The following is a 26,741-nucleotide window of genomic DNA, read 5'->3' on the forward strand; positions in this document are numbered from 1 at the left end:
AGCTCCAGAGCGGCAGGATCGCAGGTATCCAGGGGTCCCAGTCAGGCCAGACCACCTAGACCCCGTTGTCCACATTGCGGGAAGTCTCATCCCGGGGAGTGTTATCGAGCGACTGGAGCTTGCTTTTCGTGTGGTGGTCAGGGCCACTTTATGAGAGATTGTCCTTTGGCTAGCGGTTCTGGTAGTGCTGCTCAGTAAACAGGGTCAGCCGCCGGTTCTTCTTCTGCTCCATCAGTTGCACGCCCTGGAGGGCGAGGTATTTCAGCACCGGCAGGACGCGGTCGAGGCCGCGGTGGCACTTCAGGTTCTAGCAGTCCCTCGAACCGCATATATGCTTTGGCCAGCCGCCAGGATCAGGAGGCTTCGCCAAATGTTGTCACAGGTACATTACTGGTTTTCTCCAGATCTGTATATGCTTTGATTGACCCTGGCTCTACTTTATCATATATTTCCCCGCTCGTTGCTAGTAAGATTGGGATAGTTTCTGAGCCTATAGAGCCATTTGAGGTAGCTACGCCAGTTGGGGATTTTATTATAGCGAGACAGATTTATAAAGATTGTTCTGTGACCATTTATGATCGTAGCACTAAGGCTGATTTGATAGAGTTAGACATGCTGGAGTTTGACGTCATTATGGGCATGGACTAGTTGTCTTCCTGTTATGCTAATGTCGACTGCCAGAAAAAGGTAGTCCATTTTCAGTTTCCAGGAGAACCAGCCATAGAGTGGTTCGGATCTACAGCATCGCCGAGGGGTAAGTTTATTTCATACCTCAAGGCTAAGAAGATGATCCAGAAGGGTTATATCTATCATTTGGTTCGTGTTCACGATACTGCCGCGGAGGTACCTACCCTTCAGTCCGTTCCGGTCGTCAGTGAGTTTCCAGATGTTTTTCCTGACGAGCTTCCTGGCCTTCCGCCTGAGCGGGAGATTGATTTTACTATTGAGTTGATGCCAGATACGCAGCCTATATCTATTCCTCCGTACAGGATGGCACCAGCTGAGTTGAAGGAGTTGAAGGAGCAGCTGAAAGATTTGCTGGATAAGGGTTTTATCAGGCCCAGCACATCACCCTGGGGGGCGCCGGTATTGTTTGTCAGGAAGAAAGACGGGTCATTGCGAATGTGTATCGACTACCGGCAGCTGAATAAGGTGACTATTAAGAATAAATATCCCCTCCCCCGGATTGATGATTTGTTTGACCAGCTGCAGGGTGCTAGACATTTTTCAAAGATAGATCTGCGTTCTGGTTATCATCAGGTGCGAGTACGGGAGTCAGATATCCCGAAGACTGCTTTCAGGACTCGGTACGGGCATTATGAGTTCAGAGTTATGTCTTTCGGGCTGACTAATGCTCCAGCAGTATTTATGGATCTGATGAACCGGGTATTTCGGCCTTTTCTGGATATGTTTGTTATTGTGTTTATTGATGATATCTTGATTTACTCGCGATCAGCCGAGGAACATTCAGATCATTTGAGGACGATACTTGGCATTCTCCGTCAGCAGAAGTTATATGCTAAATTCTCTAAATGCGAGTTCTGGTTGACTTCTGTGGCATTCTTGGGCCATATTTTCGGCGCAGATGGTATTCGGGTCGACACGCAGAAGATTGAGGCTGTGCAGAATTGGCCTAGGCCTACTACACCGACAGAGGTGCGCAGTTTTCTGGGATTGGCCGGGTATTACCGCAGGTTCGTGGAGGATTTCTCTTCTATTTCAGCACCACTGACGAGGCTTACCCAGAAAGCAGCAAAATTCCAGTGGTCGGATGCCTGCGAGCGCAGCTTTCAGATGCTGAAGGAGAGATTGATTACAGCACCAGTTCTGGCTCTTCCAGAGGGATCTGACGGGTATGTTGTCTATTGTGACGCCTCTGGTATTGGGATAGGATGTGTATTGATGCAGCACGGTCGAGTCATAGCCTATGCTTCCCGGCAGCTCAGATCGCACGAGAAAAACTATCCCACTCATGATCTTGAGTTGGCCGCGGTGATTCATGCTTTGAAGATTTGGCAGCATTATTTATATGGGGTCCATGTTGATATCTATACGGACCATAAGAGTCTCCAGTATATTTTTAGGCAGAAGGAACTGAATTTGCGGCAGCGGAGATGGCTTGAGTTACTAAAGGACTACGACGTTGATATTCTGTACCACCCAGGGAAAGCCAACGTGGTAGCTGATGCGCTTAGCCGCAAGTCCGTAGGCAGTCTGGCTGATGTTCCATCTGATAAGTGGGGTTTGGTTCGCGATATTCATCAGCTGGCCAGCCTCGGAGTTCGTTTGGTGGATTCTGGAGATTCTGGGATTTTTGTTCGTCCAGTTGCTGAGTCATCTATTATTCAGGAGGTAAAGCAGCGCCAGTTTGAGGATCCTATTTTGATTCGGTATAGGGAGGTGGCCCTTAATAAATCAGCGACTCAGTTTGAAATCTCGCCTGAAGGAGTATTATTGTACGACGACAGATTCTGTGTACCGGACGTTGAGGGCTTACGGCGGCAGATTATGGGCGAGGCACACTATGCCCGGTATTCTGTTCATCCTGGTTCCACTAAGATGTATCGGGACCTCAGGTGTTTGTATTGGTGGGACGGCATGAAGAAAGACATTGCTGAGTTTGTTAGTCAGTGCCCGAACTGCCAGCAAGTCAAGGTCGAGCACCAGAAGCCCGGTGGCTTGTTACAGGAGATGGAGATTCCAGCCTGGAAATGGGAGATGATTAATATGGACTTCATTGTTGGGTTGCCGCGTACTCTACGCAGGTACGACTCTATTTGGGTTATTGTGGACAGGCTGACGAAATCAGCCCATTTCCTTCCGGTCCGGACTACATATTCGGCTGAGGACTATACCAGATTATATATCAGAGAGATAGTCAGACTTCACGGGGTCCCTGTATCTATTATTACTGACCGAGGTGCCCAGTTTACCGCTAATTTCTGGAGGTCATTTCAGGAGGGATTAGGGACTCAGGTGAGTCTCAGTACAGCTTTTCACCCCCAGTCCGACGGGCAGGCCGAGCGCACTATTCAGACGCTCGAAGATATGTTGCGGGCCTGCGTTATTGATTTCAGGGGCAGCTGGGATGATCATTTGCCGCTTATTGAGTTTGCCTATAATAACAGTTATCACTCCAGCATCCAGATGGCTCCGTACGAGGCCCTTTATGGCAGGAGATGCAGGTCTCCTATTGGCTGGTTTGACGTGGGCGAGACTAAGTTGATTGGCCCAGACGTGATCCAGGAGGCTGTAGATAAGGTAAAGCTTATTCGAGAACGATTATTGGCTGCTCAGAGTCGACAGAAAGCTTATGCAGATAGACGACGTCGACCGTTAGAGTTCCGGATTGGCGACTGGGTATTCCTGAAGGTGTCGCCCATGAAGGGTGTCATGAGATTCGGTAGAAAGGGTAAGTTGAGCCCCCGGTACATTGGGCCGTATCAGATCGTGCGAAAGATAGGCGAGGTCGCCTATGAGCTAGACTTACCATCCGACTTGGAGGACGTACACCCGGTGTTTCATGTGTCTATGTTGCGGAAATGCATTGGTGATCCTGCCAGGATATTCCCAGTTGACGACATTCAGGTGACGGAGCAGCTATCTTATGACGAGCAGCCAATATCTATTCTGGATCGTCAGGTGAGGAGATTGCGCACTAAAGAGGTGCCTTCGGTCAAGGTTCTGTGGCGCAATAACAATCGGGAAGAGATGACTTGGGAGGCGGAGGACGAAATGAAGAAGAGATTCCCCCATTTATTCCCTACGCCTCCTGTAATCTAGATTCTCGTATTTGTTGTATTAATGAACGGATGGACCATGTGTGCTATATATAAGAATGGTTTTCCCGTTATGCTTGTGAGCCTTCATAAGATTTGTTTAACATTCGGGGACGAATGTTCTTAAGGGGGGGAGAATGTTAGGCCCCGTGTTTTCGTACAATTGGAAATCGAGAAATAATTATGACTCGGGTGTTAGAAGGACATAAATTTAATTTTTGTGAATATGACTATGTTGGTTGTGAAATCTTTAATGCTAAGACCTCGGGGAAGGCCGAGGATAAAATTTGGAATTTTGGAAATTAGTTTCGGGAATTACAAATCGGGACTTTTCAAGAAGTGGGCCAAAGAAATAAAAAAATTACAATTGAAGCCCAAAGGAAAGAGAGGGGCCGGCCAAGCCCATTTTAAAAGGGTCATGTGCTATGCACATGACCCCAAAAGGATATATATCACTATGAAGACTTAGCAAAGTAGATGAACTCAAAAAAAAAAATCAAGAACACCCCAACACTAAGGGTTCGGCCGAATAGAGAGGAGAAAAGAAAGAAAAATTCCAAGCTTGTGTGGTGATTTAAAAATCCTAGTTTCTACATATTTGTGAAGTACTCAAGACGCTCTCCGACGTGGTATAATTAGTTTGGCGTAAGATCGACGTTTGCGATAAGTCGGGGTTTCAAGGAAAGGTATGAATTTTGTCCCTTTTATGTTGTAGAATTGATATGAATATGCTAAGGATTGTAAATGGATAGAAATCCCGTGACTTGGAGGTTGGGGAAACAAACGTGGGTGTGTGTGTATAGTGTGTTGGCCGTGAGCTTTGGGGTGGATAAAATGGTTTGAATTGATCTTGTTTAAGTTGGCATAATGTGTTGTTGTGACCCTTATGTCGTAAATGATTGATTGGTGAACGAAATTGGCGTTGAAAAATGATTTTGGATACTATCGGAAAGTGTATATCCTTGGTATCATTATGCGTATCAATGTATATTTTGGGTGCTAGAGACTTTAGATATGACTTTATAATGATAGCGATGAATTCGGAATGAAACGACGTTAGTTAGAATGTTCGTCGTGAAATTTTGATATTTTTGAAGAACTATGGAAACTAATTGATTTTGGTGCAATTTCGTGTATGTCTTAGGTTGTAATTGGAATGTGTTTGACTAATGTTGTATAGGTAAATTAATACAATTATGTGGATATAGAATTGGAGTTTTGAAAGTTTGAATGGAAGTTGCCAACTTAGATAACAAAGTAGAACTTTAAAGCTAGAATGGTGTGATTGTTGTTTATATTGTTTGGTTGATGTGTGGGCTGTTGTGGTTGGTTAATTTGAGCCGAGCTACGCCTCGGGGATGTTAGATTTATAGGGGAAATGCTGCCGAAATTTCGGTAGGCAAATATGGAGTTAAAGGCATTTTGATCCTAAGAATCTCAATTGGTAACTTTGACCATTTGCAGATTTTTGACGAAACGGGACGGGACTTTTGGAAGGGCTTACGACGTCTGTGAGGTATGTAAAGCTTCCCGCTCCTTCATTTGGCATATCTTAGTGTGTCAGTCGGATATGAGACCTTCCGGAGCATTTCTGCTCCTCGAAACCCGATCCACAGAAACGTTACTATTCATTCAATTCAATTGAAGCCTAAAGGCTCCATTTTGGTTAGAATGCCACTATTCGTCCAAAACCTATCGAAATGTGGTCGGGTAACCTAGAAATGATTATGTATGACCCTTGGCATATAACTGCTCGTAAAAATATGTTTGTCACCTCACTTCGACTCGAGGTGGGTCCACTACCCCAAAATGCCCGATTTGCCCTTCGGGCCATCTTTGAGAATAAAGTTGAAAGTACCACTTCTGATCTTTGGGACATCCTCCTACGGGGTATGTTTGGACAATTCGATGCGCTAATCTATGTTTTGAACTATATGGACCATTTTGGAAACGTTTTGCAAAATGAAACTTTATGTCGGCTAAGTATTCGACTATTTTGTATTCTAATATGACTTATGAGTTTACCTTGTTTTGAAACACTATTTTGAAATACGATTTGCATTTGTTTGCTCACGACTCCGCTCGTGCCTTATTATGACTTCGTTCACCGGTTCCCGGGCCGGTTTTGATTCGTGCGCCTTATGACAATTCGGCCGTATGCTGTGTTACGGTTCCCGAGGCTTCGCCATAGGGCCGGGTTCCGTTTGGAGTTATGCTGTGATATGGCTCGTGATGCGATACGCTCACCTATGATTATGCTTGTGTTCGGGGATGTACGGAGATTTGAAACCTTCTGGTGTTATGCTGTGTGTGGCGCCAGCGTCGGAGTGGCGACCACGTTCCTAAGCGTTTGCATGGTTCATTGCATTATGTATACATATTATGATTTCGATATAGATTTTGATCTACCCATTTGTACTCCACTTTGACATTTGATTTGCTTTCGGTTTTGATCCATATTTCTGTACTCCGTTCTTTACATACTCAGTACATATTTCGTACTGACCCCCTTTCTTCGGGGGCTGCGTTTTATGCCCGCAGGTGCAGACATCGGTGATCCTCCGCAGTAGGCTTCACTTCTTGCTATTCCGGAGTACTCTATTTGATCCGGAGTCCACTTTTGGTACAGACTCTTTTGCTTTGTATATATTCGGTATATTTGACTATTTGGGTACGGCGGGGCCCTGTCTCGCCATATGTTTTTGTTTTGAGTTCGTAGAGGCCTGTAGTCATATGTGTGGGGCGAGGGTCCTATGTGTGTTTGTCTGATTCCGTTTTCTGGTCTTAAGGCGGTCTGTTTGTTATGCTGGCCCCAAATGGCCCTTATGCTTATATTTGCACTTTTGACCGGCGATGTCCATTCCGCCGCTCAGTTTGTATTTGATATGATATTTTGATTTGGCACGACCGCTTAAGACATATTTGATATCAATTATGTTCGATATGATTTCGAAAAAGTATGAAATAAGTTTGGAGTTGAAAATGAATGTGTGATTCGGTCTGGGTACCCAGGTAGGGTGCCAGTCGCGGCCCACCGGGCTGGGTCGTGACATTCAAACCACCCAATTGAGGATCTACACTTTCTTCCATATAGGGCTTCATACGGGGCCTTTTGGATGCTGGAATGGTAGCTATTATTATACGCAAACTCAATAAGAGGTAAGTGGACATCCCAACTACCACCGAAATCTAGCACACATGCCCGTACATATCTTTCAAGGCCTGAATATTGTGTTCCGCTTGCCCATCAGTTTGTGGATGAAACGTTGTGCTAAGCCTTACCTTAGTACCCAAACCTTCTTGGAAAGACTTCCAAAATTTGGCTGTAAATTGTGCTCCTCCATCTGTGATAATAGATGTCGAGACACCATAAAGTCGAGATCGTGATATATCTTTGTCGCTCCTGGATGAATAGAATATCGAGAGCAATGAGCTTCTGTCACACCCTAATCTCGCTAGGGTGTGATGGGCACCCGACCCCATTTTCGGAGCCGAGCGAACCCGCTGACTCTTATTACATACATAATCCCTTTGGACTTTCAAATCAAATAAGCATGAAATATGTAGTAAGGCTTTCAGAAACTTTCTTTTTATCGTTCTCAAATCAAACAAAATCTGTATTCATATGGAATCTGTAACATAATATATAAAGTCACATCGGCTGGTGAAGCAGCTTACAAGACCGACATACTATACCCACGACTCTGTCTGCAAAGTCTCTAACATTAATCAGAAATCATAACATATGTACTCTGACTCGGCAACACTCCGAAAGGAAGTGGAGCTCGCCAATCCAGCTGAACCATCTTCTAGCAATGTCCTTTGCTCATCTGGGTGTACCTGCGTGGCATGAAACGCAGCCCCCGAAGAAAGGGGGTCAGTACGGAATATGTACTGAGCATGTAAGGCATGAAATGTAGTAAAGAGAATCATGGCTGAGACAGAGATTTACCAGAACAAATATGACTTTTAAAACATCAATACACTTGCCTTTTTGAATGAAAATCATGCATATCCACATCATATATCATGTATACATATAGCGTGTCCCGGACCTCCAGTGAGGGAATCGGTGGATAAAATCATACATGTCCACATCATATATCATATATGCGTAACGTGTCCCGGCTCTCAAGTGAGGGACTCGGTGGATAAGATCATGCATGTCGATATCATATATCTTATATGCATATAACGTGTCCCGGCCCTCTATTGCCGGTCTGGGTGAATGAAGTCATCATATGCCATCCTGGCCGCCATCCCCATATCATCATATACATATACATATAACATGTCCCGGCCCGCAAGTGAGAGGGACTTGGTGAACAATGCAGTGGAGTACACACGAGAACATACCCTGGCCCGGGAAGCAGTGGAGGATACATTAAGGCATGCACGAGCAGAGTCGTGAGAAACTCTATGCATATAGAACAAATTTCAAGACTCGATGGATAAGTACTTAGATCGACACTTGAGGTTCATAAACACGTTTCAAGTCAATCTGAGTTAGTATACGAAAGTTAGGAACATTTTACTACAGAAACCTCTTTGAACATTTCAGAAGCTGTTTTTGGAAAATCAAAACAATAGTCATATCAAATGCCTCTCGAATATCGTTATGGATCAAATCAAAATAGAACTTTCAGAACCATACACACATATCAAGACAGAGCAAAGCAGTTTTTCAGAAGTCAAGAATATTAGCCATCCTAGTGGCTCTAAGAATATGAGTGTCTTTGAAATCATACATATACTTTGTCTGTTTGTTTCACAAAGATCATGCCAAAAGAAAGAAAGGGTAAACCTTACATACCTGCTCCACGTCCTATTAGCTACGCTTATTTATCCAAGCTTGCTAGTCTACATTCAAAAGAATTCACACAATCATTAGACACATTTTCACACACTTGTCTTAGCCTTTCAAATAAATTCATTTATGTTCTACCGAAATTTCGGCAGCATTTCCCCTGTAAATACACCATCCCCGAGAATCTAACTCGGCCAATTTATCAACAACAATCCGAGAATTCAACTCGGCCACATTATCAACAATAATCCGAAATCTTCCAAACTTAATAAGGACAATAACAACACATTGTTTTCTTCCAAATTCATGAACTACACAACCAATCTACACATTAACAACTTCATCAATCAATTCAAAATACATTCTAACGTTAGTAACTTCTTTTACGTAATTCGACAACATTTTTCTTATATTCAATTCAATCACCACAACCAACTTACAATCTTCCAAACTCAATAAAATCAACAGATTTCTCACCTCCAAATTCATGCATTATATCCACGACCACACGTTAACAACATTATCTTCACAACACAAGAAACCATGCTAGTGTCATATTAATTTCTTCAACAATCCCACAATGATTACAACTTCATTTCAAACCACCCAACCTTCATTTTTATTATGGAATCCGCAACAACAACAATCAAACTACTAAATAAGAATCAATTCATCTTATCTTAGGAACACACCCTTATTCGGCCATGACCTATATATATATATATATATATATATATATATATATATATTTCATGAAATTCATCCATTTCCACATACTATAACATTCACAAATCATCTCTAACACATGTGGAAGAAGATTGAATACATACCTTTTTCGCTTATCTTCTTGGCTTGGCTAGGGTTGTGAACTTGCACAAATAGATGGTTTTATTGCACCAACAACCACTCCATGTTAAAGAGGACGTTCCAATTGGTTGGAATACTAGAAGATTTTTTTTTTTGTGATCAATTTCCATGGCCCAAGATTCGGCCATGGCTTGGCCGAATGCTCTCCATTTTTTTTCCTCAAGTTTCTTGAATTTTCATGAAGACAAATATGCCTTATTTTTCCACCATTTCTCTATATATATACTTAAGCCCTACAAATAAAAATATGGACACATGGCCATGGGTGGGGCCCATATACACCACACGACCATGGTGGCTTATTCTTGAACCTTCTTGAGTCTTTTGTGAAATTCCCTTTTTGCCCCTGGCCTTCTACAATATTACCATGAACCACTTTGCGAATTTCCCTTTTTACCCTTAGCCTTTCTCAATATTTCCATACTAATAAACAACTTGTACATAAAATAAGTTTGGAAAATAGTCTTGCCCTTAACTTCTCGCAATTATCTGGAATTATCCGAACGTACAAAATACGGGCTATAACACCTTCTTCCAGAATACGACGACATAACCCTGTACCATTTAGGACACATAGCCGGTCTTGATATCTAAGAACTCCATCTGTAGAAACTTCAAATGGCGACTTCCTTTATCATGAAGTGTATCTCTATAGTGGCTCAACTGGGGATCCTCATATTGGCGCTCTCTCACCTCCATATCAAAGGACGAAATAGTTGGGTTGTGAATACCAATTCTTGCATCACCCGAATCAGTTAGACGAACTCCGAGGCTAGCTAGCTGGTGGAGCTCACGAATTAATTCTTTCTTCTCCGGAGGGATCTCACATAGACTACCCATTGATTTGCGGCTAAGTGCATCAGCTACTACATTCGCCTTCCCAGGATGATATAAAATACTCACATCATAATCCTTCAGCAGTTCTAACCACCGTCTCTATCGTAGCATCAACTCCTTCTGCTTAAAAATATATTGGAGACTCTTGTGATCCGCATAGATGTCAACATGAACGCTATACAAATAATGTCTCCACATTTTTAGTGCATGGACAACCGCCGCTAATTCAAGACCATGGGTCGGATAATTCTTTTCATGTTTCCGCATCTGCCTTGAAGCATAGGCGATGACTTTACTGTGTTGCATCAACACACAACCTAACCCCACACCAGAGGCATCAGAATGCACAACATAACCGGCTGGTCCTTCTGGTAGTGTCAGAACTAGGGCCGAAGTCAATTTATCCTTCAATTTCCGAAAATTGCATTCACAAGCAACAGTCCATCGAAATTTACCGATTTATGAGTTAGCTTCGTCAAGGGTGCTGAAATAGAAGAAAACCCCTCTACAAATCTTCTATAGTAACCTGCCAATACCAGAAAACTATGGACCTCTATAGGTGTTGTAGGCCTTGGCCAAGTCATTACAGCCTCAATTTTCTGGGTATCAACTCGAATGCCATCAGCTGAAATAACATGGCCCAGAAAAGTCACAGAATTCAGCCAAAACTCGCATTTTGAAAATTTTGCATACAATTCTTGGGTCCGAAGAATTCCAAGAAAAATACGTAAATGGTCTGCATGCTCAGCCTTTGTCCGAGAGTATACTAAAATATCATCAATGAAAACGATTATAAACAGATCTAAAAGAGGCCTGAATACATTATTCATCAAATTCATAAACACTGCCGGAGCGTTAGTTAACCCAAATGACATCACCCAAAATTCATAATGGCCATCTCTCGTTCTGAAAGCTGTTTTAGGAAAATCTTCTTCCCTAACTCTCACTTGATGATACCCCGATCTTAAATCAACTTTTTAGAATCACTTGGCACCCTGTAATTGGTCAAACAAATCATAGATTATTGGAAGCGAATATTTATTCTTTATCGTCACCTTGTTCAGTTGACTATAATCAATGCACATCCGTAGGGAATCATCTTTCTTTATCACAAATAGGACGAGTGCTCCCCATGGTGACGAACTGGGCCTAATGAACCCCTTCGCAAGCAAATCTTTCAGTTGTGCCTTTAGCTCTTTCAATTCTGCAGGAGCTATTCGGTAAGGAGGAATATAGATCGGTTTAGTATCCGATAACACATCAATTGCGAAATCAATCTCTCTTTCTGGAGGAAGGCCTGGAAGTTCATCTGGAAATACATCCAGAAATTCATTTACTACGGGGACGGATTGGAAAGTTGATGGCTTTGCTTCGGTGTCATGAACTCGGACTAGGTGATAAATATAACCTTTAGCTATCATCTTCCTTGCCTTAGGGTAGGAAATAAACCTACCACTTGGAGATGCTGTATTACCTTTCCATTCAAACATGGGTTCTCTCGGGAATTAGAATCGGACTATTTTCATTCTCCAATTGACATTAGCATAACAAGAAGTCAACCAATCCATACCCATATTCACATCGAAATCTAACATTTCCAGCTCAACTAAATCAACTTTAGTCTGACGATCACATACCATAATTACACAATTCTTGTATGCTTGTTTTGCTATTACTGGATCACCAACCGGTATAGATATCTCAAAAGGTTTAATTGGCTCGGGTTTCACCCCAATACGGACTGCAATATAGGGAGTAATATAAGACAACATGGAACCAGGATCTATCAATGCATAAACCTCGTAAGAGAATATAGACAGTATAACTGTAACCACATCCGGGGAGGACTCAAGATTATGTCGTCCGGCTAGAGCATAGATACGGGGCTGAGTGCCACCTGAACTGGATGCTCCCCCTCTGCCCCTACCACGGCCGGCTTGAATCTGGGGAGTTTACCCTATCGGGCGCACAGAAGAGGAAGAACCAGCTGCTGATCTTGTGGGCTGAACCCCACCTCGAAGGACAATCACGCATTAAGTGCCTACTCTGTCCACAAACATAACAAGCATCTGAACCCTGGCAATACGGACCCGGATGTAACTTTCTGCACTGACTACATCGTGGTTTCGGCGGTCTCCTCTGGCTATAATCACCTCCAAAACTGAGAACCCGAAGCTTTCGATCTTTGACCGTATCCTGTATGAATGGAACAGTCAAATCTCTTACCTGCAAACCGAGGGGGTGCACTTGTCACCGACTGGCCTCAATGTCTAGAATATGACTGCCTCGATCCCCCTCTATAGTCGCTGCCAGCACCAACAGATCTGGCCCTCTATAAATATCACGCTCACCCCTTTGCGGATGTTGCTCCTATTCTAAGTTCTGGGCATGGGCCTGAATATGGGAAATATCCATTCCCTCTTGCAATGAAGCTATCAGGCAATCTTTGAACAAATGTGGCCCTAAGCCACTCACAAATCTATGAAATCTATCTCTCATATCGGCCACCATAGTGGGAGTATACCGGGCTAATGAATTAAAGTGAAGGCTATACTCCCGAGCACTCATATTCCTTTACCTTAGATTCCGAAACCTGTTAGCTCGGGCCCTTCGAACCTCGGGTGGCAAATAGTGGTGGATGAAAGCATCTACGAATTCTTTCCACACTTGGGGTGGTGCAGTTTTCTTTCTTGAAGATATCGAGTTATTAAACCAAAGAACCGCTACATCCCGGAGCCTATAAGAAGCCAACTCCACAGATTCTACATCGGAGGCATGAGTAATTCTCAATGTTCTCAGCATCTCATCAATAAAAACTTGCGGGTCTTCATCCGGCTTGGACCCGAAAAATTCTAGAGGGTTTAAACTCATGAAAGCACGGGCTGTAGCACTAGTCGCCCTGTCACCTAGACCCATACTCTGCCACTGTGCCTGAGCGACAACTAGCTGTGTCAATAGCTGAATAACTTCGGTCATTTGTTGACTCGAAGCACACGGTGGAGGAACTGGAGGCATAGGAGCTGGAGCTGAAGCCCCCTCTTGCTCTTCTAGAATAGGCGGAGTGTGAGAGGTATTAGATGGAGCCTCATTATGAGATTCACCTTCTTCTACATTACTTGGCGGCTCCCTTTCTTTCCGCCTTTCTGTCGTAGCCTTGCCCTCTGCAGCTTTTCTCTTTGGCTGCATCACTGAAATTATAACGCACAATTAGGAAGGAGAAAATCTTAGAACATGGCTCTATGGCACAATCTAATAAGAAGTAGAATGGTCAATTTTCCTAAATGCCCCGCAGCCTCTTATTAAAAGTGTAGCGCACTTTACATCCATAAACGAGACTCTGCTGGACACGACTCGTAGACACACCCTAGGATGGAACTACTCTGATACCACTTTTGTCACGACCCGACTAGGGGGCTATGACGGGTACCCGGAGCTGGCTACCGAGCACCTCTCATTACACAAGTCATCATAGTCATTCTTAACACATATGACTCCAAGGCAATATATGGATATACATAAGCCCTCACAGCTACAAAAATAATATACAATTGTACAATGTGATCATCATAGGACATCAACTACCCACACATACATATCTACGAGCCTCTACTAGAGTACTAGACATAAGAACGAGACAGGACCCGTCGTGCCCAAATATGTACACAAAGTAATGTATCAAAATAGCACCTCCAGAATAATGGAGTGTTCCTGTAAATCTGCTAATCTGCTCCTATGAATCTGGGCCATCTCCCTGTCTATTTGTGGGCATGAACACAGCGTCCAAAAGAAAAGGACGTCCGTAATAAATATGTACTAAGTATCTTAGGCATGAATAATACTAGCATAATAAAGAAATCATGAAACATGAGATGAAGATATAACCTGTTTACCCTTTAAAACAAAACACATGTCATACATATCACATATACCATCATTATTAACCCGCGTCCGGGTAACCATCGCACGCCGCCCACTAGTGGTGTCATGTACGGCCCTCTAGGCATGGTGTAATCATATGCCGCCCGCCTTCGCGGTGACATGCCAAGCCATCTAGGCACGGTGCAATCGTATGCAGCCCGTCTTCATGGTGACATGTCCGACCATCTAGGCATGGTGTAATCTCATCATCATATACTTATCATAAAGCATGCATTAGAACTCAAAGATAATCTATAACTATATCGGGGTGACGTAAGGTCGAGAACCCCTGATTTCATTATCAAGTAATCATAAACATCATAGCTCACCTTGAAGGAACTAGCATTTTAAGGTGAGTGTAACAATAATGAATATCATATCATAAGCTTTAGAATCTCTAGACTTAGACTCATCATCATCATTATCATACTCGTAACATATCTCTTATCTTTATCTCATGAGAAGCTCTTTATAAACATAGACTCATAGTTTTCGGAATGTAAGAAAGTCATGGAAAGATAAAGGAAGTCGTGCAATAGGAATCATGCCTTAAGAAAAGAAAGGACTAGCCTTACATACCTTTACGTTTCGCTAACTTAATAACTTGAACGCTTCCCTCCAATATTCACGTTTCTATATTCAAGAGAGTTCGTACTAACATTAGATAATCGAAAACATGCTTCGGCTTAAGCTAAAGCTAAAGAAAATTGGGCAGCATCTCCTTTGTTTCTACAACTTCCTCCACATGGTAAACAACCCCCAAACATCAAGAACAATATTCCTGATGTTATAATCCATAACTTGACAAGTTCAACATTATTAAATTCCCAAAATTCCCCTCAAGGTCACTCATAACCATAGTCGTGTTATAACACCGCATTCATCCTCATATAATGTTTATCCAATATTCGGGATACCATTTATAACAAGATTATACTCATAACATCTAAAGAATTATGGTTCATGTCACACTATTATTCAAGAACACCATTTCTTCACAAGTGAGCTCTATATTCTACCTTCTTCCACAATCCAAGTCTTTCAATCCCTCAATATTCCAAATAACATGAAATTATCATAAAACTTACCTTTGATTATATAGGGACGGGCTTTGGATGGAAATGTTTCACTTGAAGAAAAACCCTAGCTTCAATCCAAGGAGATTTCTTGACTTCAAGCAACCCTAGCTACCATTCTTACACTTGATTCCCTTGAATTTATGATATTGATCTTTGATTTCCCTTGAATTCTTGTGGATGACGGGTGTAGAATATTCTAGAGACTTAGAGAGAAGTGGAGAAGTGAGAAAAATGAAAATAATAACGTGGGGTCTTGTATTTATAATTGGAAAAATCTGACCCGTCGTGCATTCTACAAACACTTATACGGTCTGTATAAACTTATACGGTCCGTATAAGTGACTGTGAAATCGCCCCAACAACATCTCATTTATGTCACCATTATACGGCACATTATACAGTCCGTATAATTTTATACGGTCTGTATAAGTGACCGTATAACCCATCTGTGATGGACCTTCACTGTAACAGTTATACGGACCATTATACGGACCATATAATATTATATGTACTGTATAAATGGTCGTATAATCCACTTTTCTCCGAACTGGTTCTTGTCATTTTGTTTGATCTCCAATCTTTATGGAACCTTCTTGGCATTTGTTTAACACTTCATTAACAATCTACGGAGCGTTATAACTTTTCCGCAAGACATTATTAAGTCAACACTGACTCGGTACTTTGTAAACCCTTTCCGAAACACAACGTATACTTCACCTTTCTTAATGAACTCTCTTCTCTTGCTTCAAACGTCTTTGGAATCTTAATGGAAACCGTTAATTACTACTTCTTACTTGTAGGAACACCATATACGCCTCACCTTGCGTTGGTATATTTACTATGCAACGACATGAAATTTTTCCTTGGTGTAACAATTTGTGACTTGGTAGTTTGATTAAATTCTAGTATTATTGATTAATATGATGCTTCACAAATAAGGTCAGTCACCTGATCTTCACAAAGTTTACTTCCCCTTACACATAGTTGTGCATGTAGATTAGCTACTTTTTTGTTATATTTTTTATACCACTCGAATACTTTAAGCATTCTGCTTGGAACGATCAGGTTAGGCCTTCGTCCTTCATCTTCCATTTTATGCGTCAACTTTGATCTTTGGTGTAGTTCTTTATTTCAGTGTCGTGATTTGACCGTCATATGAATAATTTAAATCATGCATTTTGTTGGATGTTTCTTCCCCTTTTGTGTTGTATCATTTTTATCTTTGTGTTAAATGTTTGAATGATATGTTTAAGTAATTAATTGTGTTCCTTTTCTTGATTATATTCTTTTGTGTTTGTTAAAACTTTTATATTATTCAAACCTTCTCTCTCAAATTGTATTAAATTTCCTTTGACGTCAAATTTATACTCAAACCATATTTTATCGTTCTCCTTTAAAGATCGTACTTAATTCTTCTTTTATCAGTAGAATCTTTTCTTTATTTGCATTTCTTCCTTCCCTCTTTTTTTATTCTTTCCTTGATACTTATCTTCTTTAGTATAGTTAATCATAACTTGTATATTTGATATATTCCATCGATTAGAATGATTATTAAAGAATTTCATATGCTTGATCAATTAATTATCTTAGAATATAATCGATATTTCTTGCTTTTATCACCTAATCCCACATAGTTATATATCCGGCAGGGACCATATTTGTGAACCTCAAAAGGTGCTTAACACCTTCCTTTTAAGGTAATTTGAACACTTACCCGATCTTTGGTGATGTAGATTAATTAAACAGAGTTATTCACAATTAGAAATACTACATTGTGCCCTAACGCAACTGAACTCGTTAGGTGGCGACCCTTCTCTTTTAAATCCACTAAAAGAGTTGTCACGTGTCTTGGCCCATCTTCTGCGAGGAAAATGTGGTGTGACAAGGCACCTCCAGCGCGTTTGTCTCAGTTTTCAGAGGCCTTTCTTGACCACTATTTGCCTTGGAGATACGAGAGGTTCGAGTTAATCAATTCTTGACTATTCAGCAAGGTAGTTCCAGCATCCGTAATTATTGCCTTCGATTTGATTCTTTGGCCAGATAGGCTCCATCCTTCTTTGATTCGTCGAGGGCTAGAATTCATAGGTTTTAAGAAGGGTTGCACCCCGATTATATTGATCCTTGTACCACGGCGGCAGTGAATGATAATATTGACCTTGCTCGTATTCAAGCATTGGCGCAGAATTGTTAGGATCGTAGACGTCAGCAACGGGTGACTGAGAGGATCGAGAGGGAGCATTATAAAGGGGGCTATGTCTACTGGTCAACAGGGTGATAGTCGGGGGAGTTTAATACCCCAGTATCAAGGTAGGTAATCTAGGCACCCACCACCTCAGTCTCAGGGATACAGGTCAGGGTGTTATTCCATCTAGACTAAGTGAGAGCTCCAGTGCATCAGGGTCACTGCAGCAGAGGCGTTCAAGGCAGACTAGATCACTACTACAGCAGTGCGATAATTGTGGTAGAGCGCATTATGGGGGATGTCAGTATGGGTCACGGGCTTCTTATGCCTGTGGCAGCCCAGATCACTTCATGAGAAAGTTCCCACAGAAGGGACCGAGGGGTATGGCACAACCGATAGGTTCTGTTGCAGGGTCATCAGCATCAGTGCCTCCTTCTAGGCGTGAGTCTCAGTCTTCAACAGGTAGAGGCAGGGGCAGAGGTGGAGCTTCTAGTGCAAGCGGTGATCAACTTCGCATCTGCGCCTTGGCAGATCGTCAGGACTTAGAGTCCTCACCAGATGCTGTGATAGGTACATTGACAGTCTGTTCATATAATATTTATGCATTGATAGAGCGGGGGTCCAATTTGTCGTATGTCACTCTGTTTATTACGGGGAAGTTTGGTATAGTACCAGAGTCATTGAGTGGGACATTTTCTGTGTCTACATCTGTTGGTGAGCTAGCTATTGCTAGGAAGCTTTATTGGGGTTGCTCAGTAGTTGTTTGTGCTCATCAGGCCCTAGCAGATCTTATAGAGTTACAGATGGCCGATTTCGACGTTATTATAGGTATGGATTGGTTAGCTTCTGTTTATCCAGCCTAGGGTGTTGGACAAAGATTGTTACGTTCAACATTCTGAGGGTACAAGTTCTAGAGTGGTAGGGTAATACAACTTCGCCAAGAGGTAGGTTTATTTCCTATCTCAAGGCAAGGAAGATGATTTCGAAGAGTTTTATCTATCATGCAGTTCGAGTTCAAAATGTAAAAGCCGAACCACTGACTCTTTAGTCAATTCCATTGGTTAATGAGTACCTATATGTATTCCCAAATGAGCTTCCAGGTCTTCCACCACAACGGGAGATTGATTTTGCTATAGATGTGCTACCGGATACTCAGCCGATATCCATCCCTCCTTATAGGATGGCTCCTATTAAGTTGAAGGATTTGAAGAAGAGTTGAAGAATTTGCTTGAGAAGGGTTTTATCAGACTTGGTATGTCGCTGTGGGGAACACCACTGTTGTTTGTGAGAAAGAAAAATTGTTCGCTGCAGATGTGTATCAACTACAAGCAGCTGAATAAGGTGACGATAAAGAACAAGTATCCACTTCCCAGGATAGATGATTTATTTGATCAGTTGCAGGGTGCCAGATGTTTCTCGAAGATAGACATGAGGTCAGGTTAGGCTCAGAGAGAATGATATCTCGAAGACAGCATTCAGGACTAGATATGGTCATTTTGAGTTTCTTTTTATGTCTTTCGTATTGAGTAATGCACAACCAGTGTTCATGGATTTGATGAACAATGTATTCAGACCTTTCATAGACTTGTTCGTGATTGTGTTTATAAATGACATCCTGGTCCATTCTCGATCAAAGGCCGAGCATACAAATCACTTACGCGCCGTACTCAGGGTTCTTCAGGGCCTAAAGTTACATGCGAAGTTCTCTAGATATGAGTTCTGGCTAAACAATGTGGCTTTTCTTTGGCATATTATATCAGACGAGGGCATTAGAGTTGATACTCTGAAGATAGAGGCCGTGAAGACTTGGCCTAGACCCACGACACCGACTGAGGTTCGTATCTTTCTAGGCTTTGCTGGGTATTACAGGAGATTTGTAAAGGGGTTCTCTTTTCTTTTTGCACCACTGATGAAGGTGACTCAGGAGGAAACTAATTACTAGTGGACAGACGCTTGTGAATAGATTTTTCAGGAGTTGAAGTACAGATTGACCTCAGCACCAGTTCTGACACTCCCAACGGGATCGGAGATATATGCTGTTTATTGTGGCATTTCAGCGTCGGATTGGGTAATGTATTGATACAGCATGGTAAGGTGATTACTTATGCTTCTAGGAAGCTCAGGAAGCACGAGAAGAATTACCTGACCCACGACCTAGAGTTAGCAGTAGTGATTCATGCACTTAAGATCTAGAGACATTACTTATATGGTGTTCATGTTGATATCTATACAGATTATAAGAGTCTTCAGTATATCTTCAAGAAGAAGGAGTTGAATTTTCAGCAGAGGCGGTGGTTAGAGTTGCTGAAAGTTTATGATATCGATATTTTGTATTATCTGGGGAAAGCAAATATAGCAGTCGATGCTCTCAGCCGCAGATCTATGGGTAGCTTGTCATATTTGCTAGCTGAGAAGAGAGAGTTGGCTCATGAGCTTCATCAGTTAGCCAGTTTGGGAGTTAGATTGATAGACTTAGGGGATGCAGGAGTTACTATCCAGGATACAATGACATCATCCTTTGTAGCCGAGGTGAAGAAGCATCAGTATGAGGAACCTTTATCGACCCATTATAGAGATACAACTCTGCAGAAGGAGAAGTCACCATTCGAGGTCACAGGAGACGGAGTCCTCAAGTATCGAAGCAGATTATGTGTCCCTGATGTTGCAGGATAACACCAGCAGATTATGGCGGAGGCTCATTATTCTTGCTATTCTATTCATCCTAGATCAACGAAGATGTACCATGATATCAAGGATATTTATTGGTGGAATGGTATGAAGAAAGAGATAGCCGAGTTTGTAGCCTAGTGTCCCAATTGTCAGCAAGTGAAGGTTGAGCACCAGAAGCCTGGTGGGTTGTTACATGATATAGACATTCTGACATGGCAATGGGAGGCGATTAATATGGACTTCATTATAGGTTTACCTCGATCTCAGTGTAAGTTTTACTTTATTTGGGTGATTATTGATAGGCTGATGAAATCATCACATTTTCTGCTATTCAGGACTACTTATACTGTTGACGATTACGCAAGGTTATACATTAGAGAGATAGTACGCCTCTATAGTGTTCCAATATCTATTATTTCAGACAGAGGCATGTAGTTCATAGCTAACTTCTAGAAGTCTTTTTAAAAGGGATTGGGGACACATGAGAATCTGACCATTTGCCGCTTATTGAGTTCGCGTACAATAACAGATATCATTCTAGTTTCAGATGGCCCCGTATGAGGCCTTTTTTGGGCAGAAGTGTAAATCTCCTATTGGATGGGTCGAAATTGGAGAATCTAGACTATTAGGACTTGATTTGGTCCAGCAGGCAGTGGAGAAAGTTAAGCTCATTCTGGAGAGATTATTAGCAGCTCAGAGTCGTCAGAAGTCCTATGCAGATAATCGACGGCAAGACTTGGAGTTCCAGGTAGATTACTGGGTGTTCCTGAACATGTCACCTTTAGTGTCATAAGATTCGGTAAGAAGGGCAAGCTTCACCCTAGATACATCGGCCCTTCTAGGATTTGTGTAGAGTAGGCCAAGTATCCTATGAATTAGACTTACCTTCAGACTTGGAGTCTATACATCCGATTTTCCATGTATCCATGCTCTACAAGTGCATCGGATATCCTTCCAGAGTCGTACCAGTAGATGATATTCAGGTTATAAAGCAGTTATCGTATGAGGAAGTTCTTGTTGCTATTCTAGATTGCCAAGTTCGTAAGTTGTGAACCAAAGATGTAGTCTCCGTAAAAGTACTTTGGAGGAACAAGAATGTGGAAGAGATTACTTGGGAAGCCCAGAAAGATATGAAGTCTAGATACCCCCATTTATTTTTGATCTCAAGGCAGGTTCAGGCCACGATACCATCATCTTCATGTAAGCACTATATTGTCAGTTACTTTCATTAGTCGCGTGGGGCCATTGTTGTATTGATTGTTGTAGCCCTGTATGGCATTGTATTGTGTTGTTGGGCTGTGTTGCAGGTTGGCAGCAGTACTATTACAGAGAAGACTCTATCGAATTTTTTTTATGGACTTCTGAGAGTTTAACATTCGAGGACGAATGTTTTTAAGGGTTGAAGGAAGTTACACCTCGTAGTTTCGTAAGTTGAGTTTCGTCGTGAGTTGGTCATCATAGATTTGGAAAGCAGGATTATCATTGAGGTTTCTTGAGATTTGACATGTCCATCTTGAGTATACAAGGGTTTAAGTCATGTTTAGTATGGGTTGGAAGGATTAGAGGTTAAACGAATAAAAAAGAATGCATTTCGTTGTAGTTTCATCTTGAAGGTGGGATATATTGACCATATATTGGATATATGGACTGTATATTGGATGAACCCCCACTGTCTTTTGATAACGGTGGGGATGGGTTCCTGTTGGTGATTTACGGTCCAAATATACGAACCGTATATTGATTTACGGTCCGTATATCATTGGCGGTGGCAGCTCCTTTTTGTATATATTTTGTATCCTTCTCATTTTATTTCATTTACACCATTTCCACATATCCTTAACACCCTATAAACCTCTCCAATATAATTAATTAACCCCCAAGTGAAATCAAAGATTAAAAGAGAGAATCAATTGGCAAATGTTTCCGGATTGTTGTTGAAGCTTAGTTCTTCCACTTATAGAAGGTTTGGAAGATACTTCATAGTGAAGTAATCCTGGAATTGAAGTGGTCTTGAGATCTTGAGGTAAGATTCCACCTTATTTACATGTTTATGAGTTTGTTAGATGTTTATACTAAGTGTTGAAGGAAGAAAGTTGGGGGAAAAGGGTTCAAATGTGAATTTGAGTTCATATTAAGTTGTAATCTGTTTTGGCCATGTTGTTGCTGTGTTATTGAGATAAATTCCTCATTATGGATAGTAGTTGATGTTAAGGTTGTGTTGATGTATTTATACTTGAGACATTTGGAAAAAAAGAGTGTATAAAGTATCGTATACGAAGCATATATTAGGCTATTTTGATATATATCCTTGAATGTTGTTGTGGTGAGTTTAATGAGACTTATATAAGGTTGTTGTTGTTTTTGTTGTTTTTGGCTGCTTGATGTGTTGTGGTGATTAAGCACTATGGAAAATACTACCCGTTTCATTTTTGAGAATCGATTTATCGTTTCATATACGCGATATACTAGCGTCATATAAGTTCATATATATTCCCTTGTTATAGGATTGGCGTAAGTGTTACGACGAGTTCGTTGTTGGATTATATTGACGACTTGAGGTATGTAATGGCTATCCTTTCTTTCTTGGCATGATCCTATTTATAGTAGATGTGTAACGAACCTCATAAAGAGAAACTATCGATTTGATCTTGTCCTATAAGCGTACAACTTTCAGAATGTCATGTTATACCTTCCGAAGGATTCTTATCCGCTCTTTAGTGTCTTGGTATTAAAATAGTTAAAAAGTGACATGTTGACATCTGTTTTACATTCAGTATATATTTGATATACAATATGATATACGTATATTTTTCATTAGCCTGGCCTCTTGGTTAGTGAGACAGTATTGCCTGGCCTACGGGTCAGTGAGACATTATTGCCTTGCCTTATGATCAGTGAGATTTTAGAGTTACCTGGCCACTTGGTTAGTGAGATATATGATATTACTGTATTTCCTTTGATATGAGTCAGATTAGGTGAGATATTTCAGGGTATTCCTTGGCTTCCAGATTACTATTTTTTCAGTTTAGATTCAGTTTCAGTTATTCTATTGCCTCACATACTCGGTACATTATTTCATACTGAAATCCTTTTTGCCGGGGACGCTGCATTTATGCCTACAGGTACAGATAGACAGACTGACAAAGCTCCCCCGTAAGTAGGACCAAATATCAGCTTATTGTTGAGCTCCCTTGTCCGGAGTTGCTAGGTCCATTTAGAGTCTTCTTTTTGTGTTTATAAACTTGATGGGTAGGTTGGGGCCCTGCCCCGACTTATTGTACAGTTATGCTTTCCTTAGAGGCTTGTAGATGATTCCTGTACATAGTAGGTCAGTGTTGTAGTCTTGTCGGCCTTGTATATGTCTATTTTGATACTATTGGTTGTGTACATTCATAACAGCCTCGTCGGCTTGCTCAGTTATATGTATGTTTTGGGTGTGTGTGCCAGTTCAGATGATATATATATATATATATACACACAGAGAGAGAGAGAGAGAAAGTGCGTTGGCCTTGTCGGCTTTGTTGGTTTTCGTTTGTTTGTAGGTAGGCCCAATCAGCCTAAGTTGAGGGTTACCCCGCCAGAGTTACAGGTTCAGAGTGGTTCGCTTGGGTTGAGAGTGGCATCGGGTATCGGCCACGCTTTTCCAAGATTGGGGCGTGACAAACTTAGTATCAGAGTAGGTCTGTCCTAGGGAGTCTACAAGTCGTGTCTAGTAGAGTTTTGTTTATAGATGTGTTGTGCACCATATTATATAAACATGGAGCTACAGGGCATTTAGGAGTTAGTTACCCTTCTTCAGATCTAAATAGTGCTGTAGAGCTGAGTCGTAGGTGATTTGAGTTAAACTCACCCTTTTGTGTTTGTAAACAGTGATGCCGGTGACTAGAAAAACCACAATTAGCCGAAGAGTTGATACAACAATTGGTGTGGGGACTAGTAGGGTACACCCAGCAGACGGGGCCCTGTCTGAGGCCTAGGGTAAGTACCCCCTCCTGCACGGACTGATCAGGACCTTCGAAGTGCTGTACAGTTATTGACTCAACTTGTGGCTACCCAGAGGCAGCCGAGAGCACCTGCTGGTACAAGACCCACTGAGGGGCCTGACAGTTTGAGGGTTCGAGATTTCTTGGTACTAGAGCCCTCAAAGCACACACGAATTAGGCGGGATGAGGACTCGCAGCATTTTGTTAATAAGCTTCACCGTATCTTCTAGGTGATGCATGCTTCTGAGACTGGGGCGGCAGAGTTAACAGCTTTCAGGCTTCGAGATATAGCTGTCTTGTGGTGAGGGGTGGGAGCATTCTAGGGTACTTGAGGCATGTCTAGCGCATTGGTCTGAGTTTTTAGAGGCCTTTCTTGACCACCATTTGCCGTTGGAGATACTAAAGGGTCGGGTTGATCAGTTCTTGACTGTACGGCAGGGTAGTTCCACCATACATGATTAGTGCCTTCAATTTGATTCTTTGGCCAAATTTGCTTCATCTGTTTTTGATTCGTTGAGGGCTAGGATTCACAAGTTTATAGTAGGGTTGCACCCCAATTATGTTGAGCCTTGTACCACTACGGTAGTGAATGATAATATGGACCTTACTTGTATTTAGGCATTTATCCAGAATTGTGAGGATTATAGATGTCAGTAGGGGGTGACTGAGAGGATCGAGAGGGAGCATCATAAGATAGCTAGGTCCGCTGGTCAGCAGGGTGATAGTCGGGGGAGTTTCAGACCCCAGTATCAGGGTAGGCCATCTAGGCCACCACCACCTCAGTCTCAGGGATACAGGTCAGGGTATTATATTCCACCATGACCAGGTGAGAGCTCCCGTGCATCAAGGTCACAGTAGCAGAGGGGTTCGGGGTAGACTTGATCACTACCATAGCAGTGTGGTAATTGTGGTAGTATGCACAATGGGCAGTATGGGTCTTGGGCTTGTTATGCTTGTGGCAGCCCAGATCACTTTATGAGAGAGTGCCCACAGAGTAGAATTTCATAAGATAAGCAACTTGTTTTTTCATTTAACTTCATAAAGTACAATTCCACTCCCTTGGTTACAACTGTACATATATCTATTTAGAAACTTGGATCTTAGACAACTAAAGCACATTGTTTTGAGGAACAACTTAAGGAACCTGGTCAGTTTACTAGGGACTATGACCAGGGTGAATTCTATGCTCTTAAGTCTAGTGACTGCGGAATCACAAAGTGAGCTGATAGTAGTGTCTTTTGAAGAAGAGTGGTGGCATAATCTTTGTTGGCTAGATTCTTGAAGAACCACCATATTTGTCCACCTTTTTCCCCCAAGAAGACCCACCATTTTTTCCCCCAGTTTTGCCTGTGATGATCAAAATCCGAACTGCTCTTCTTTCCAAGATAATGGAGGGATCTTTTCTGATTTCTCCTTCCTTATTACTTCACAAACCGTTATGTCTCCTTCATTTGGTTTTCCCATTAAACTTTCGATATTAGATAGGATTGAACTCGTTATGTCCAGCAACTCATTTTTCCGAAGAGTTGTTATGACACTAATTACTTTCATATTAGCTCCTATTTTAGGATCTTTAGAAATTTCCCCTTTCTATAAGCCCCACACATTTTTCCTTCCCATTCTATCTTTCCAAAAGAGTTGATTCGTATAGGAGGGAATGGATGGTTGATGATAGTGAGATCGAGTGTGAAGCAGGGGTTAGTTGAGTTATAAGAATGAATAGGAGATGGATTATTAGAGAAGGCGGAGGGCAAGATTATTTCTCTTTTCCGATTTGATGTTATGGTAGAAGAGAGAGAGATAATTGGGTGATATTTTAAGGGTTTGTGGATGGTTTAAGTAGAGACGAGGTGACAGGAATAGGCGGTGTGAACAAATGAGGTGAGGAGTCAATTTTTGGGAAGAGGAATGATTTGATTTGCCGGCGTCTTTCAAGAGGGGTCATTATGACTCTTTTTCTCTCTTCTCATAGCTCTTTTAATGATGCATAGGACCTCATTTTGTTAGGTAGAACAGGTTGTCCAAGTTGTTGCATGGTCTAAATTTATAATTAATTGCAAATGAAGGTATACGTACCTGAAGTAATGATAATTAACCTTGTGTAGTCTTGATTTATAGCTCAGTTGTTGTGACAAAATACTTTGCCAAACTATTTCGAGATGATAAACTCTTATGATGTTGGACATGCACCTAAATGCACAAGATTGTGTAATGTCTTCAGAATTTTCAACTCAGTTTATCTGAACCAAGGATTCTAGCCAATTAATTTGAAGATGACTTGTATCATCATCCTTTTAGCATAGTCTTCATCTTAAGTTCTCAACCTTCTATCAATTTTCAGTAGCTCACTTTCTGACTAGCATCATATTCAATCCCTGTATTTCTCTTTTCCATTTCTTCAAACAGGTTCCTCAACCCGTTTCTTCTGTATGATCTATCTGAATGCCAATGTGTCTGATTACTACTTGTCTTCTGCTTAATTCCTATTTTTGTTCGAAACACTACAAGTGCTAGGAGCTTTTATGTAACTATCTTTGAATATTGAGCAAGCCTTGAGATAGTGATGTTTGTGCTTGCTCCCTTTCATTGCCACTGCTAAGTAATCAGAGCTTAGTTTTA

This window comes from Lycium barbarum, chromosome 9, assembly GCF_019175385.1.
Source record: "Lycium barbarum isolate Lr01 chromosome 9, ASM1917538v2, whole genome shotgun sequence".
NCBI lineage: Eukaryota > Viridiplantae > Streptophyta > Magnoliopsida > Solanales > Solanaceae > Lycium > Lycium barbarum.